Here is a 16205-nt window from a genome sequence, read left to right on the forward strand (position 1 = left end):
ACGAGTGTAGTTTCGTGGGAAGACCACTCCCAGGGCCTCACCCCACTCAACTCCTATCCCTAACCAAGTCCATAACATCGTTCCAGTCCCCACCCACCACGGACAGCACATCCGGAATATCGGGTGAGCAATCGTTCCACCAGCGCCCATTGTAACGGAGGGGGGCATAAACACAACCCAGCATCAGGGGGTCCTCCCAATCTTGCCCTGGATAAACAAATAGTGCCCCTGCGTATCAGTCCACTGTTGTACATGTGTTTAAGGGACCCTGCGGTGCACCAGAATAGCTGCCCCCCTTGATCCCCTCGTGAACCCGGCGTGGCATACCTGTTGAAATCCATAGCGCTGCAGGCATAGGGCCTTCGTACCCATAAGGTGCGTTTCCTGCAACATAAAGATATCGGCCTTAGCCTTCTTAGCCTGGTGAAGGATAGCCCCACTTTTAACCTTATCTAGTGCCCCACGCACATTCCAACTAAGAATGCGGAGGGCACCCGGGGTCACCTGTCCTCTACTGGGCACCCCAGCCATAGGGGAATGAATTTTCCTATATAACCGGCAGTAGGCCGTGACGCTGTGTGTGTGTGGAGTAGCAGACCCATAGCAAAAGTGCAACTGGTAAACTTATACAACCCCCCCAACAAACCCCCCACCCCATACCTCATAAACACTGAAGACTAGCCCTCAATCCCCAACGGGGGGACGAGGGCCGCCCCAACCAATGGATCCCCAACTTACAGCCCATAGCCACCGACCCCAACCAGCCGACCCCAACCAGCCCAAGACCGGCGGAGATCCAGCCCACTGTAAGACTCCCCTGAATATTACGTATCAGCACATGCACCAGACCAAACCACTGCAGCACCTCATTAACTTTAAATATTATGGTTCAAATATCTGTCGCCCAGGAGCAGGACCCCTCCTAGAGGAAGCCCCACAGGACAAGGGGCGCCGCCTGGATCGTGACCGTCTATTACCCCTCTGCTGCTGACCCCGGGGACCCCTCCTGGCTGCCTCGCTTGATGAGAAATTCGACTCCCTCCCAGGCGGTGTGTGCTCTCTCACTCGCACTGTTTCATCCGTCCATTTGAAGACGTCCTCCGGGGTGTCAAAGAAGTGAGTGCGGGAACGGTACACCACCCGTAGGCAGGCCGGAAACAGGAGGGCGTATGGCAGTTTGAGATCTCTCAGGCGGGCCTTCGCAGCCATAAACGATTGGCACTGTTGCTGCACTTGCCGCGTGTAGGCCGGAAAGATTAGAATGCACGCATTTTCGTAGAGCAGAGGTTCTTTAGCCCGAGCCTGCTTCAGTACGGTGTCACGGTCAAGATAATTCAATAGTTTCGCTATTACCGGCAGTGGACGAGCCCCCGACTGGGGTTTCTGCAGGAGTGCTCTGTGGGCCCGCTCCACAACAAAGCACTGGGACCTGGCCTCCGGGGGGAGCCAGCTATCCAGCCATTGCTTGAGAAAACGTTCCATGTTGCCCCCTTCACAGCCCTCCGGAAAGCCCACAAATCGAAGGTTGTTGCATCGGGCCCGTCCTTCTGCATCCTCGATCCGAAGCGCTAGGCCCTTCTGAGCAGTTTCCATAGTGGCCATCTTCTGTTTCAGGATCGTGACATCGTCCTCCACTCCCGAAACACGGGTCTCAGCTTCAGTGATGCGAGACACTACGTTGCGCAAGTCCTGCCACAACAGCATAACGTCCGAACATACTGCCCCGATCTTGGCATCCAACATGTCCCTGGACTGGGTGATAGCCGCCATGAGGGCCGCATTGTCCGGTATGGCCTCTGACTGGCCCCCTGCTGCACCCGCCGCTATGTCTATGGGCCCATGTTTGGTAGAGCCGCCGCTGCCTTTGTCCCTTGTCATGGCTGCTCCTGGGGTCCCGCCGCAGATTCGGACAGAGCCGGGGAAGGCGCAGATGCCGAGATCACTCTGGGGCAGGCCCACACAGTCTGGCCGGAGCACCACTCATGCGTCCACAAGGAGCGGCCCCGGAGCCAGGGCCTATGGTACCACCAGAGCCCCCCGCAGCGCACGCGGTCCGACTGACCGCTGATGCGATTGCGCATAGGAACGGTTGGGGAGGGCCTGCCCATGCCTCTAGCTATTTATCCCCCCTGCTGGCCGCACCAACCACCAAGCCCAGGGGCCCGCGGTCCGACTGGCCGCCAATATGGGCAACCCCGGGGGGAAGGGAATCGTGGGGGGGAGAAAATACAGAGTCGATGGCAGATCACTGAGCTCCTTCCCCTGCGGCTCGGTTGTGCCGCTGATCCCCTGCAGCAACTCTGGGCATGGGGGAAGGCACTGCCCAACCGCGTCGCCGTCCTCACCCTCTGCTGAGGCGCTAACCACTGGGGAATGTCCCGATGACTGTGGGATTCCGCACACCCCCTTCCAATCCTGTCACCTGCCGCACCGCAGAGTCACAAAGCGGCAGACGCAGTGAGCACCCCGGGGCAGGCCCACTCAGTCCGGCCAGAGCCCCACGCAGGCACCCCCAGGAGCAGCCCCGGATCCAGGGCCTACGGCACCTCCAGAGCCCCCCGCAGCGGCGCGTGGTCTGACTGACCGCCGATGCGACCACACTGAAGAGCAGTAGGGGGGGCCTACTCACGCCTCAAGCTGCACATCCCCACTGCTGGCCATAATAATCACCAAGTACCGGGGCCTCGAGGTCCGACTGGCCGCAGATGTAGAGGACCCCGGGGGGGAAAAGAGGAAATCAAGGGGGGGGGAGAAATACAGGTCCGATGGTAGACCTCTCAGCTCCTCTCCACGCGGCTAGATTCTGCCGTCGGTCCCGACAGCTACCCCGGGGGATAGGGGAAAGCACCGCCCAACCGCACCACCGGCCTCTCCCTCTGCCGAGGCGCTGACCACAGGAAATTGTCCCGAAGGCTAAGGGACTCAAGCACGGGCCGCTGCTCTGGCCCTGCTTGTTGCTCCTCACCTGCACGGCTTGGTTTAGCCGCCGTGTCTCCCCCTCTGCTCCCGTCACAGGCCACGCTGCAGAGTTACAGAGCGGCAGTTAGACTCCTGGCCGCCGTCACCTCCCCTCAAGGACTCCAGGGCACCCCGGGCAGCCCACAGCAACTACCAGCAGGCCAGGATCGCCACGTGTCCTCGTGTCCTCCGGCTCCCCTCAGGCACCCCGAGCGCAACACCCGGGCTCCTCTGCCAGTAGCTAGGCCGCCCTCCACACGGACCTCACTCGCTCCGCCAGCATTCGTCACCAGTGCCTGAAAGTCACACCGAACGTCTCTGGGGGTTTGTGGTGCTGCTGAGTCGTCACAAGGATCTCTTTGAAGTCAGGTAAGCCAGGATACGTGCAGGATAAATAGCGGGCTGGACAGAGCTCGCTCAGCACACGTCCGCCATGATGGCTTGCTAAGCCACGCCCCCATAAATCTTATTTTTAATAGGCAGACAGTCCCCAGTGTCCACTTCATGAGTGCACCAGGAAGTCTGACTTGAAGTCAGAGAAAACATATTTCTGAACTGATTGAGCACCTGTCTGCAATCAGTTTGCTGCTGGGCAGTGAGGCTGCCTGCCAAGGCCACACCATCAACTGACCCATCATCAGGGTTCTGTGAGAGGAGGTCAGGGAGTGGTTCACTCTCTTCCTCCTGTCCCTCATCAGTAGCCATGAGCAAGCCAATGTCAGCCCTGTCTACATATGGCTTTAGCCTGGGGACATGGAGAACCCTGTGGGGACTCCTGGGAGTTCCTAGGTCTACTAGGTAGGTAACCTCTCCCTTCTGTTCAACAATAGTGTGGGGTCCACTCCATTTGTCTTGCTGCTGGGGCCACAGGCTCCAACACCCATACTTTCTGTCCTGGCTGGTAAACAGTCAGTACAGCCTTTTGGTCATGCCAGGATTTTTGCAGTTCCTGGCTAGCCTCAAGGTTTTTAGTTGCCTTTTTCATGTACTCAGCCATCCTGGAGTGGAGACCAAGTACATAGTCCACTATGTATTGCTTTGGGGGCTTGAGAGATAACTGCCATCCCTCCTTCACCAGACACAATGGACCCCAGACAGGGTGTTCAAACAAAAGTTCAAATGGGCTTCAGCCAACCCCCTTTTGTGGCACCTCCAAGTATGCAAACAAAAGGCAGGGCAAGAGAATGTCCCATCTTCACCTAAGCTTCTCTGGGAGTCCTTTGATCATGCCCTTTAAGGTTTTGTTGAATTTCTCAACTAAACCATTGCATTGTGGGTGATAGGGTGTGGTGAACTTGTAGCTCACTCCACACTCCTTCCACATAGCAGTCAAGTACCTAGACATGAAGTTTGCACCCTGTCAGATACTACCTCCTTTGGAAAGCCTACTCTTGTGAACACACTCAAGAGAGCTCTTGCCACTACAGGTGCTGTAGTGGTCCTTATGGGAATTGCTTCTGGATACCAGGTGGCATGATCCACTACCACCAGTATAAATATGTGCCCAGATGCTGTTTGGGGTTCCATGGGACCAACAATGTCAATCTCTACCCTTTCAAAGGGCACCCCCACCACAGGTAGTGGTATCGGGGGACCTTTGTAGTGCCACCTGCTTTGCCACTGGCTTGTCAGGTTACACAGGAGCAACACAACTCCTTTGTGTCTTCAGACATGTGAGGCCAGTGAAAGTGAGGGACAATTCTGTTCTGGCCTAGCTGTCCTGCTAGGGGAATATCATGGGCTAGTGTCAATAGGAAACCCCTAAACTTCAGAGGTATAACTAACCTCCTGGATGCACCAGGCATGGGGTCTCTACTCTCTTAGTAAAGGAGTCCATCATCCCAATAAACATTATGGGTGCCACTAGCATTCCCAGCACCCTCATCAGCAGCTTGCTGTCTGAGAGTTTCAAGAGAGGGGCAGGTTTTCTGCTCCTGGCTCAGATCAGACCTGGACGGGCCCCCTGTCCCCAAGAACTCAACCTGGTCAGGTTCAAGCTCCTCGGGGACAGTTCCTTCTGCAGGCTCAAGATCATCTCCCTGAGGAGACTGATCAGTATCCTGAGACATGTGGGAAGGCTCTGCCTTAACCCTACTGTTCCTCCTCTTGTGAGGCACCTGGTCCATTATTCTAGAATCCAGGGCCTGTCGAGCTTTTGATATTTTTGCCTGTGACCTAGTCACAGCAAAGACATGTGCAGGGATTCCTAACATTTCTGCATGTGTCCTGAGCTCCACTTCAGCCCACGCTGAAGTCTCTAGAACATTGCCAAGCAAGCACTGTACTGGTAGGTCTGCATTTACCACAACCTTCTTAAGGCCAGTTACTCCTCCCCAGGAGAAATTAACAACTGCCAGATAATGGTATGTTCTGACATTGCTAGCATTGGTCACTTGGTACATTTCACCAAGTATAATCTGCCCAGAATCCTCAAGATCTGTTGTCACGATTGTGACACTTGCTCCTGTGTCCCTGAATGTCCAAGCTTCTACTCCATTAATCAAAGGCTGTTGTCTGTATTTGCGCAAGTTACTGGGACTCACAAAGGGGGACATATCCATGCCTCCATCACTGACAAGCACAGCCTGAGTTGGTACTCTGGCCAGGCCAAAGTCCATCTCAGAACCCAGGGTCAACCCTACTACACCCTTATTCTGTGTATTCCCACCACCAATTGTAACTGCACTAGGGGGAGCATGTGCCTTACGGGCATTGGTGGGGCCTTGGTGCAGTCACTAGTCCAGTGAGTTTTCTGTTTACAGATTTTGCACCAAGGATTCCTTTGGCCTTTAACCTTTCCTGACTGTGAATCCCCACCTGAAGAAGATGTTTGGGGTCCTTGAGAAGACTTCTGGTCTTTACCCTTGTACCCACCCTTGTCAGAGTTTTTGGAATCTTGCTTCTTTGGGTCACCACCTTGGTTCTGTACCATCTGCCTCACCCTGGTTATGACCCATTTGTCTGCCTTCTTTTCCAATTCTTGGGGAGAGGTCAGATCAGAGTCTACCAGGTACTGGTGCAACAGCTGATTTTGACAGTTATTAAGAATCTGCTCCCTCATTTTCAGATTGTACAATCCTTTGAAGTCACACACTTTACTGCCCAATAACCAACCTTCCAGAGCCTTAGCAGCACAGTCAACAAAGTCAACCCAGTCCTGATTTAGCGCTTTTTGGGTGTCTCTGAACTTTAACCTGTATTGTTCAGTGGTTAGGCCAAACCCATCTATAAGAGCACTTTTCAAGACTTTGTAATCATCAGCATCCTCTTCTCTTCGGGTGAGGAGCTTGTCTCTACCTTTGTCTGCAAAGGAGAGCCATACGATTGCTGACCACTGACCTTGAGGGACCTTCTGTACTTTACAGGCCCTCTCCAAGGCAGTTATCCATGTGTGGATGTCATCCCCACTCTGGCAGGGAGGGACAATCTTACTTAGGTTTCTATGGTCATAAGACCTTTCCCTATCTCTAGGGAAATTGCTGCCACCAAGGGACTCTAGTCCCTCCATTTTACTAGTTCTTTAGAGCTCTAGGGCTTCCCTATCTAAGGCCATCTGCTGCTTTCTGAGGATGAACTTGTCTTGCTCATAATTCAGCATTCTCTCTTTCCTCTCCTGGGAGCTTTCCCTCCCTATGTGACAAGAAACAGAGGTTCCTATAGAGGAGTTAGACTGGAAAGATCCCCTTGACAGAGATCTATCCCTTCTAGCCCTGTTGTCAGGCCTACCAGGAGGAATAAAGGAAGTGGCATTATTGTCATCCTCCTCCTCCTCATCCTGGTGGTCTGTGTTCACCAGAGTCTGGTCATTATCACCAGTCTGGTCAGCATTAGAGTTAGGGTCAGGGGAGAGTCCACCACTAGACCCACCCTCAGGTGCTGCCCCACCCACACTGTCTACATCATCAGGCCCAGTAGGCCCTGTGATATCATCCAGTTTCAGTATCTTTATGAGATGCTGGGTGGATGGACTTTTGCCTGTCTTCAGCTTCCTAATGGAACATAAGGCCCTTAGCTGAGCAAAGGAGAGATCCTCATATTTATAGGGAAGGAGCTCACTGGTTCCTGGTAGGGACCCACTGGTTCCTGGCTGGTTAGACATTACTAATGTGGTGTGGTGTATTGCACTACCTACACTAGTGTGGCCTACTAAACTCTCTTGAGTTGTAGAAAGGGTGTGCTATCCCTTAACACACAACTCTAAGTTCAGTAGAAGTTACTGTAGCTAAACTTGATATTATATGTACCTTAGATACCTTTAGTGGTTTTCAGTTGATCAATTCATTTGAGATTATCTGGTAACACAATAGCAAGCTGGAATCCCACATGCTGCACACCAGTGTGAGAAGGTGGCCTGATATATGCTGTCCACTAGTTCTAGTGGGCACCTTGTATCAGTCCAAACAACCCCTTATGGTGATAGGTTAAATACAACCTTTATTGAAAGCTATCCTAGTGGTAGCTATGGAGAGCAGCCTTCAGGCTACGTCTTGAAGGAATGTAAAGCAGCTTGTTTACCAGTCTATAATCTCTTGAATGATCAAATGAAGACAACCACACCTGGTATATATTCAAAATATATGTATTTAAGATAAAACATACCCCTCTAGTCTCTTTATGAGACTTTGTTTATCAGTAATAGCACAAATGCACGTTTGGGCCCTAGGGGCGTACCAAACCATATACCAAAAAAGTGGTTTAAGAACCACGACTGGAATAGACACAAGGCCTAGAGCCTGTAGAATCACTGGGACCCCAAGGAACCACCCAAGGTAGAGACACAGGGGACCCACGGGGACTGTATGCATTGTGTAAACACAACCGTGGGCTCCCGTTATCTTCTATGGGCAATGTCGTGGTTGGAAATTTAAAGATTAGGGACACTTCTAATCGAGTCAGGACCAAACCCTTTTGGACTTAAGAAGTTCTAGGGTTAGCACCCACGGGAGCACCAGAGTACTCAAGTTACCTCAACCAGGAAAGCCGGGTGCATAGGTGTCTTTTAGTGTCGGGTTGAGTCGTCGATTGCAATGGAAGCCTGCAAAGAACTGCTGCTGCCGTGAAGAGTAGTGTCCGAAGCGATCCAAGCCTGGATCTAGGATGGAAGGAACCTGAAAGCAGAGGGGACAGAGTCTGGGTCACTAGCCAGTGACCGAGGGCAGGATGGACCAATGCCCACAGATGTCGGGTGCTCCGGGTGAGTTGATGGGTGTCTTGACTCTTCAGCCACGAGGTCCAGGAGGCGTCGACGAAGTCCACAAGCCGGATTCGAGCTGCCCACAAAGTCTGTCGAGTGCTGCGATGTCGGCGACCAGAATGGACCCAACCAGCCTTGGCAATGGCAAGTCACAGGAATTCAGAGAAAGGACTGCAGTACAGACCAGCAAGGTCTCAGGGACTCACCCAGCAAGGGTAAGGTAGGGCACGTCTGGAGCAAACAGGAAAGCCCAAGCAGAAGAGGAGTTGCCTTCGTGGGGACCTGCTAGCCAACGGGCTAGTGATCACAAAGGAGCCTCAAGAGGTCGCACTTGAATCTGGCCCACGGGTCACTCGTGGAGTGAAGGCCAGCAATCTTCGGTGCAGGAGGTGCTAAAGGCTGGGGTACTCGGAGCCCAAAGCACAACTTCAAGGAAGCCCAGGAAGATGCTGTTGCTGCAAAAGATCACGGTGTGCAGGGGTCACGGTTCCACGTCACCCACGATAGACACAGGGTAGCCTCGGCAAAGTCTGGAAATCCGCCTCTGGTGATGCAAAGACTTCGGCGTCCGGTGGGAGCTTCAGCGATGCAGACCAGTCAGTTGCTTCTTTGGTGCCTGCCAAGCAGGGGAGTCACTCCTTGACCAAGGGAGATTTCTTCAGTCTTCTAGTCAGGAAAGAACGTCGAAGGTCCAGGATATATGATGCAGAGTTTCGTCCAGGGTAATCTAAAGTCCTAGGGACTGGATTCCTATACTTATACTAAGTTTAGGGGATGGACTAACTCTAAGGCCCCACCTATGGGTGGGTTTGGAACGAGGGGTGGTTACACCCATTTCCTTTGTCCAGTTTCACCCCAGAGCAGGGGCAGATAGCCCCTGCAGCCGATTTGAACTTTACTATGCACAGGGACACCAAGTGTGACCCCAGTGCAGGACTTCAATGCACCAGAGAGTGCTCCCGCCCAGCCCCAACACACATCTGCCTGTCTAGGGAGGTGGTTACACCTCCCTTCGACAGGAAACCTATTGTCCAGGCCTCCCCTGCCGGAGTTTCGGTCAGCAGCAGGAGACCAGACCCGTGTCTGTGACAGTGGCATCCATTTTGTGATGACTGGGCTCAGGAAAGTCCTACCGGGTTAGGCCAGTGTGAACATGTCTCTCCCTCTAGAAGGGTGGAATGCTACCCCCACTGCCAGAATTGGCGGTGGGGTAGTATTCCAAAGTGTTTGACACCAAACTCGACATGTTTGGATGCAGCTATTCCAAAGTTAGCATTTACCGCGAGGTTGTAATGCACTTAGAGTATATGGTATGGCTGTATCACAGAACAGCCATAAGGAAGTATTTCCGAAAGCTGGGCACCCTCTCACACAAAACCAAGCACTTTGCCTTCAGGATTGTCAAGGCCTGCCATAGGAGTGGCTTATAGGTTTATATGTGTCTGTATATACATGTGGATATAGGTAGCCTATACCACTGTAAGGGTGCAAGCACACCCTTACCCAGGCTGCAGTAGCATACCTGTGGTGCCATTTTGGAGTGCTTCCCAGGGGTGGCATAATACATGCTTCAGCCCCTGGTAGGCCTCTGTGGTACCTATGCCCTAGGAACATAGTATACCATATACTAGTGGCTTATAAGGCACTCCAGAATCCAATTAGTTATGCACCTAATGTACATGCAAACCATTTTAGAGAGGAAGCAGCTATGCTGTTGTCCTGATTAGCAGGGCCACAGCATGACTAAGGTCGAAAAACAGTGAAACACCAGCAAAAAGTGGGGGTACCCATGTGAAGCAGATCGTACTCTCCTACAAAGTGCTATTGATTTTATTTCTCAAATCAATATTGATGATGTTAATTTAATTTTTACCTCTACTATTATTTAAGACCAAGTAACATTTTTAGATGCAGAGGTTCAAGTCAGGTACAACCGCTTGTCTACATCTGTGTTTCGAAAATTGACAGCAGGCAACACAGTGTTGCATGCATCTAGTGCACACCCTCCCCATCTTATAAACAGTATCCCTTATGGGGAAATGCTGCGTATTAGACACATCTGCAGTGATAAGGAAGACACTGTAATCAAGCAAACAGAAAGCCGAGCCTGCTTCTTGGCCAGAGGATATAGGACCGAGACAATAGATGCAGCAATAGCTGGGTCCAAAGAGCACGCAAGAGAGGACCTATTGTAGTACAGTGTCAAATCAAGGGGAAAGGCAAACGGGGGGAGGAGCGGGGCCAAGGAACCCACTAGGCTTATTTTATCTTTCTCTAAGCAGAAAAAACAGCTGAGGGCAATAGTAAAATGTAATTGGCATATTGTCCGGGAGGACCCTGTAATTGGTAGGTTCTTACCGCCCAACCCAGCCATTACATTGAGAAAAACCGTAAGCATGTGTAATGCGCTGGTAAAAAGCAGTCCAGATGATCAGGGCATTGGGATGTGGCTCACAGCTAGGAAAGACTTTTTTAAGTGTTCCACCTGCAAAGCCTGCCAACACGGCATCAATAAAACTTCTTATCAGACTGCAATCAATACCAGAACACAGAATATTAAGCAGCATTTAACTTGCAAATCTATGTATGCAGTATATATTTTAGAATGCAGTTGCAATCTTAAATACATTGGTAGTACGAAGTTAGCCATGCACAAAAGAATATTCCCGCATATAAGAGTCATATTTTACAACAATGCCAGCTACCAGGTATGTCACAACAGTGAAATCAAACACCTTAGGTATTATGCAATAGAGGCAATACCGCTACAAAAAAGAAGTGGATCCGGGAAGCCAAGCTGAGGCACCTTGAGACTAGATATATTTTAGAATTCAATCCCAAGCAACCAGGGGGCCTCAATACCAGTGAAGACCTGCACACATATCTATGAAACAGCTAATTTTTTTTATCATATAGGGCAGTTAATTATTAGAGGTGAATAAACTAATACACATTGCAATGGGTTCAGAAACAGCAATCAAATACCAAGCTTGTGAACCATTGATCGCTATTATGTACAGCAATTCTTACTATGTGTAACTTCAAGTGTCTCCCTCTTTCTATACTGAACATGTTATATCTTTTTATCATAGGTTCTTATTCATGTACATATTTAATTATTTTAGACTGTTGTTTTTTATACATCATATTTATATGGATATTTATTTATGTATTTATGTGTATAGATGGGAATCAACTGCTAATATAATATCTACGATATATTTATGGATAGATCCTTATAACATTATCCACACCTCTTTTGCACTTTACTCATATTCACTGGGCGACTCCAGTACTTCAGGAGTAGGAGATGGCTTGTTGAATAAATCTTTATTGAAATAACAAACCCTGGAAGTGTGCAGAATGTAAATTGTTTTGGTGATAAATAAATAAATATATATTTATATATATATATATATATATATATATATATATATATATATATATATATATATATATATATATATATATATATATATATATATATATATATATATATCCAACACAACAGGAAAGCCCCAAAGGAGTGCAGCCTCAGACAGAAAGTAAAGTTCTCCTTATTTATTGGCACTGTGCAAGCAGGCGAACTTACAGGATACACGCAAAAAAGTTCATCCTACGCCAAACGCGTTTCAAGATTCCTTGATCTCTTCATCAGTGGCGCTTGTAAAGAGTGAAAGCAAAGTTCCTCGTGCAAAACATTAATTAAATCACCTGCCACAGTGGGCGTGGCCGTCACCACGGCCTTCTGGTAATTGTAGTGCGCGAAATAATCCCAAGTGGGCTTGCATTTCTTCTCTTAAAATAAAACACATTTCAACGCGTTTTGGGACCCCCCTTTTATCTCAGCCCCCGCTTGACGAATCCCCCCGAGACTTTCAGGGTAGGAGCGGAGCGTAGCGCCCCACCTATTTTGAAAAATTCGCGAGGATTCGTCGACCGGCGCCAAAGTTATTCAAAATAGAATGTTGCGGATTTCCTATGGAAACGTGGTCCTAACTATAACTACCTACTGGCGACCGCCAGTAGGTAATATACCTATATGTATATGTATATGTATATGTATATATATATATATATTCACTGAAAAAACCATAGGTTTCACACATGTTATAGTTAGCGGAAATTTTACTGATAAAAAACCAATGAAATTCCCCCGTTATAGTTAGTGCAGGCAACTATAACTCACGCGACCGCAATCCTCTGCTGATGCTAATACTGTATTTAGACACTTATTTGCCCATGTCTTCTTCCATACATTTTTAGCTATACATATATTACAAATATTTTTTTTTCATAAAGACACATATGTCATCAGCAGAAGATTGCGGTCGCGTGAGTTATAGTTGCCTGCACTAACTCCATGTGCGCACCGTGCGCACATGGAGGACATATGATGCACTTCGTTTTGAAAGGTAATATTTTAATTTTTCGTAATTTTTATGAGCCATGCACAAATGGTGACCTTCGGGCACCATTTGCACACGGGGTGGACAGAGTGTGGATAATTTATTTATTTATTTTTTTTTTTTTTTTAATATTATAGTTTATCTCAAAAGGTTATAAGCAATGCACAATTGGTGGCCTTCGGCCACCAATTGCACACGGGGTGGGGAGAGTGTGGATAATTTTTTTTTTTATTTTTATTTTTTTTAAATATTATAGTTTATCTCATCTGTTATAAGCCATGCACAATTGGTGGTCTTCGGCCACCAATTGCACACGGGGTGGGGAGAGTGTGGATAATTTTTTTTTTAATTTTTTACCGTACGCGTACGGTAAGCGTAATCGGCGAAATTAGCGAAAAAAAAAAAATCCGTTTTTGGCCTTGGGGGATCTTTGGGGACTCCCTCAACATGGCTATGTGTGTGGTAGCTGTCTAAACAGCCCCTTTACATGTTTTTGTGCTTTGTATTTTCATCATCACTCTCAGTGCGAGAGAGAAAATGGCGGCCGCCGCTTCCTGGTTTCGGCCGATTCGAATGTTTACTAAGATCTAAGAGCCAATCAGAATCGCGCTCGCGCACGCCACCGTACGCGTACGGTAAGCATACCGTAAGCGCACCGTAAGCTGGCTCAGATATATATATTGATTTAAAGGCTATTTTCTCAGAATCTACTGAACAGATTTACACCAAATCTACAAAAGGCACTTCCTTGACCTGAGGACTACCTCTCTGCCAAATTTCAAGTAATTCTGTTCAGCCGTTCGGGCTGTAGCCCTGACTAAAGGTCCTATGGAAAAATGCATGGGAAAAACGCGTTTTGGGACCCCCCTTTTATCTCAGCCCCCGCTTGACGAATCCCCCCGAGACTTTCAGGGTAGGAGCGGAGCGTAGCGCCCCACCTATTTTGAAAAATTCGCGAGGATTCGTCGACCGGCGCCAAAGTTATTCAAAATAGAATGTTGCGGATTTCCTATGGAAACGTGGTCCTAACTATAACTACCTACTGGCAACCGCCAGTAGGTAATATATATATATATATATATATATATATATATATTATCTACTGGCGGTCGCCAGTAGATAGTTACAGTTAGGACCTATTTTCCATAGGAAATCTGCAACATTCTATTCCCAATAAGTCTGGCGCCGGTTGACAAATCCTCGTGAAATGTTCCAGACGTTTGGCCAGCTCCACTCCGCTCCTACCCTGAACGTTTTGTGGTGATTCGTCAAGCGGGGGCTGAGAAAAAAGGGGGGTCCCAAAACACGTTTTCCCATGCTATTTCCCATAGGATCTGTTGTCGCAGCTACAGCCCAAATCCGCTGAACGGAATGACACCAAATTTGGCAAATAGGTAGTCCTCAGTTCAGACTCGTGCCTTTTGCATAAATGGTGTGAATCCGTTCAGTAGTTCCTGAGAAAATTAGAGTTAAAAGTACATAAATATCTATGGCCGCGGAGGATCCGCGGACCGTACACGCACCGTACGCACACCCTCCACGAACCGAGCGCGCACCCTCCCGATTGCGCGCTGTATGCTAATTGGCTGTCGAGTGTCTCTCTACATTTGAAACCAGGAACTGTTGGCGGCCATTTTCTGCTTCGGTAGAAGCGAGGCTGAAGAAGCAAGGGGAAAAAGTGTGTAAAATATATAAAGGGGGCAGAGTGGAAATACTCTGACCCTCTAGAGGTGCTTAGGGGGTCCCAGAAGGACCCTCTGGGCCCCCCATTTTAAAAAAAAGAAAACGGCAAAATGCGCGCACGGTGCGCGCATCCTATCGCGTTGGATGCACGGATTCTCTCGCGGTGGGTTCGCGGATCCAAGGGAAAAAAAATGAAATTGTTGGGAGATAAAGATTAAGCTTAAATGTTTTGTTCTTGAGTGGCTCTAAAAAGAGCCGTTGTGTTCATTGAGAGTTTTTGGTACTTATAAGTAAGTACCTGTACAGAGTCTAAAGTTGTTGAGGAAGACTCTGTTTCCTTCATCAGTAAAGTGTACTCCATCTCTCCTATACATCTCTTGCATATGAAAGCATAGATTGTTATTGTAAATGGACCCCATTCTGTAGTCTCGGAGAAAAGCAGAAACAGATTTATTCACATGTTTCCTAGCTTTCTCAATCTGTGGACAAAAATGATCGGACCAGTTCCATTTCTGCCTTTGGCATATGTTAGAATACACAAAGGCAGTTTTAGGGAAACATGAAATCAGTTCTGCAAAGGTGTCCTTCATAAGCATTTCCAGACCTACCCCAGTCAAAGTGCCTAGGTCATTGCCACCACTGTGCACTATTATGAGGTCAGGGTGTTGGATTTGCATGAAGGATTTCAGCAATGGCATCAATTGGTGCCACTTTAACCTAGGTCTTTGTGAATGTCTTTGTTTTCTGCATACCTTTGGCTCCAGAAAATGTAGCTGTGTCCCACAATCCACACTCTAAGCATCTCGTAAGGAGGTCTGGATGCACTCAGATGGTCTCTGTAAATGAAATGGCAGTTTGGAAAGTCAGATGTTTCTAAAATGGTGGCTAAGATGCAATTTTGAAAAAAGACAAGAAATCATTGGTTGTTTGACAACCTTCTACACTGAAAGGTAGGGTGCATATTTCTCTTTTTTAAACGCATGATTCTTTTTGGTTAACAAAAACTGATTGTATGGAACATTATATATGATAAGCTGATATGTTGAGAAGTCAAGCACACTTGCTGTCTTGATTAGCAACATTGTGCGTGCTGAACTTGTGACCTGTGTGCTCAGTACAGTGTTCAATGACCTGTTTCTATGGTAACGGGCAGAAGGCAGATTGGGGGAAGGGTTGAAGTTTATGTCATTTGGAAAGGGTTGAAATGTTTAACCAATAGAAATGTGTGTTTGCTTTTGAATTTATGTGGGAAGGAATGTGATTTGATGTTTACATGTATATGTGTGGAAAATGAGAGGGAAACTTTGCCATTCTTTGGTTCTGCTGACAGGTGCACAGTGCAGAGATTCTGTATAAGATAATCTGGTGTGTGACTGATATCTGGTGTGTGACTGATATACTTTTTAATCTACAAAACATCTTGAAAGGTGAGTTATTTAATTGTGAGGGGATGTATGTAGACTATTTTTATTTTAATCAGACAAATGTATTTCTTCTGCTAAAGTGTAGGGAGTACTTTTTTTTCTCTACAATCTTATTGACAGTGTGTGTGCATGTAGAAACCATTTTGTGATAAGGATTTGTTTTTTTCATGTGTTTGTAGACAGATAACTATGCAGTTTTTATATTTTGGTAGAATTAGAAACCAGTCATTGTTTGTGAATTTGTGAAATTAGTTATGTTTCTGCACTAAAATGTAGTACTCGTTGTAGATGAATAAATGTGTTTTGGTATAGTGCAAGGGATAGTGTTGTTTGTCTAGAATCACACAGAGAGCCTGTGTGCATTTGGGAACCACTGTGAGAGAAGCGCTTGGTAACATTGTGTATTTGCTGACACATAACTGTTTTAAAACCTGTCATGTTGTCAAGTTTTAGTAGCATTAGAAGCCAGTATTTGCTTATGCATTGATTAAATGAGCCAGGCAGTGACACTAAAGTGCAGTCGTGAAATATGTAGAT

General features: G+C 47.9%; 1 protein-coding gene across 1 annotated transcript in view; it reads left to right on the top strand.

Moving 5' to 3' along the window:
- Positions 1 to 16205, top strand: part of LOC146808900 (uncharacterized) — a 193807-nt gene that overhangs the window by 63305 nt on the left and 114297 nt on the right. The window lies entirely within an intron of this gene.

The sequence above is a fragment of the Triturus cristatus genome, chromosome 7, assembly GCF_964204655.1.
Source record: "Triturus cristatus chromosome 7, aTriCri1.1, whole genome shotgun sequence".
Classification (NCBI taxonomy): domain Eukaryota; kingdom Metazoa; phylum Chordata; class Amphibia; order Caudata; family Salamandridae; genus Triturus; species Triturus cristatus.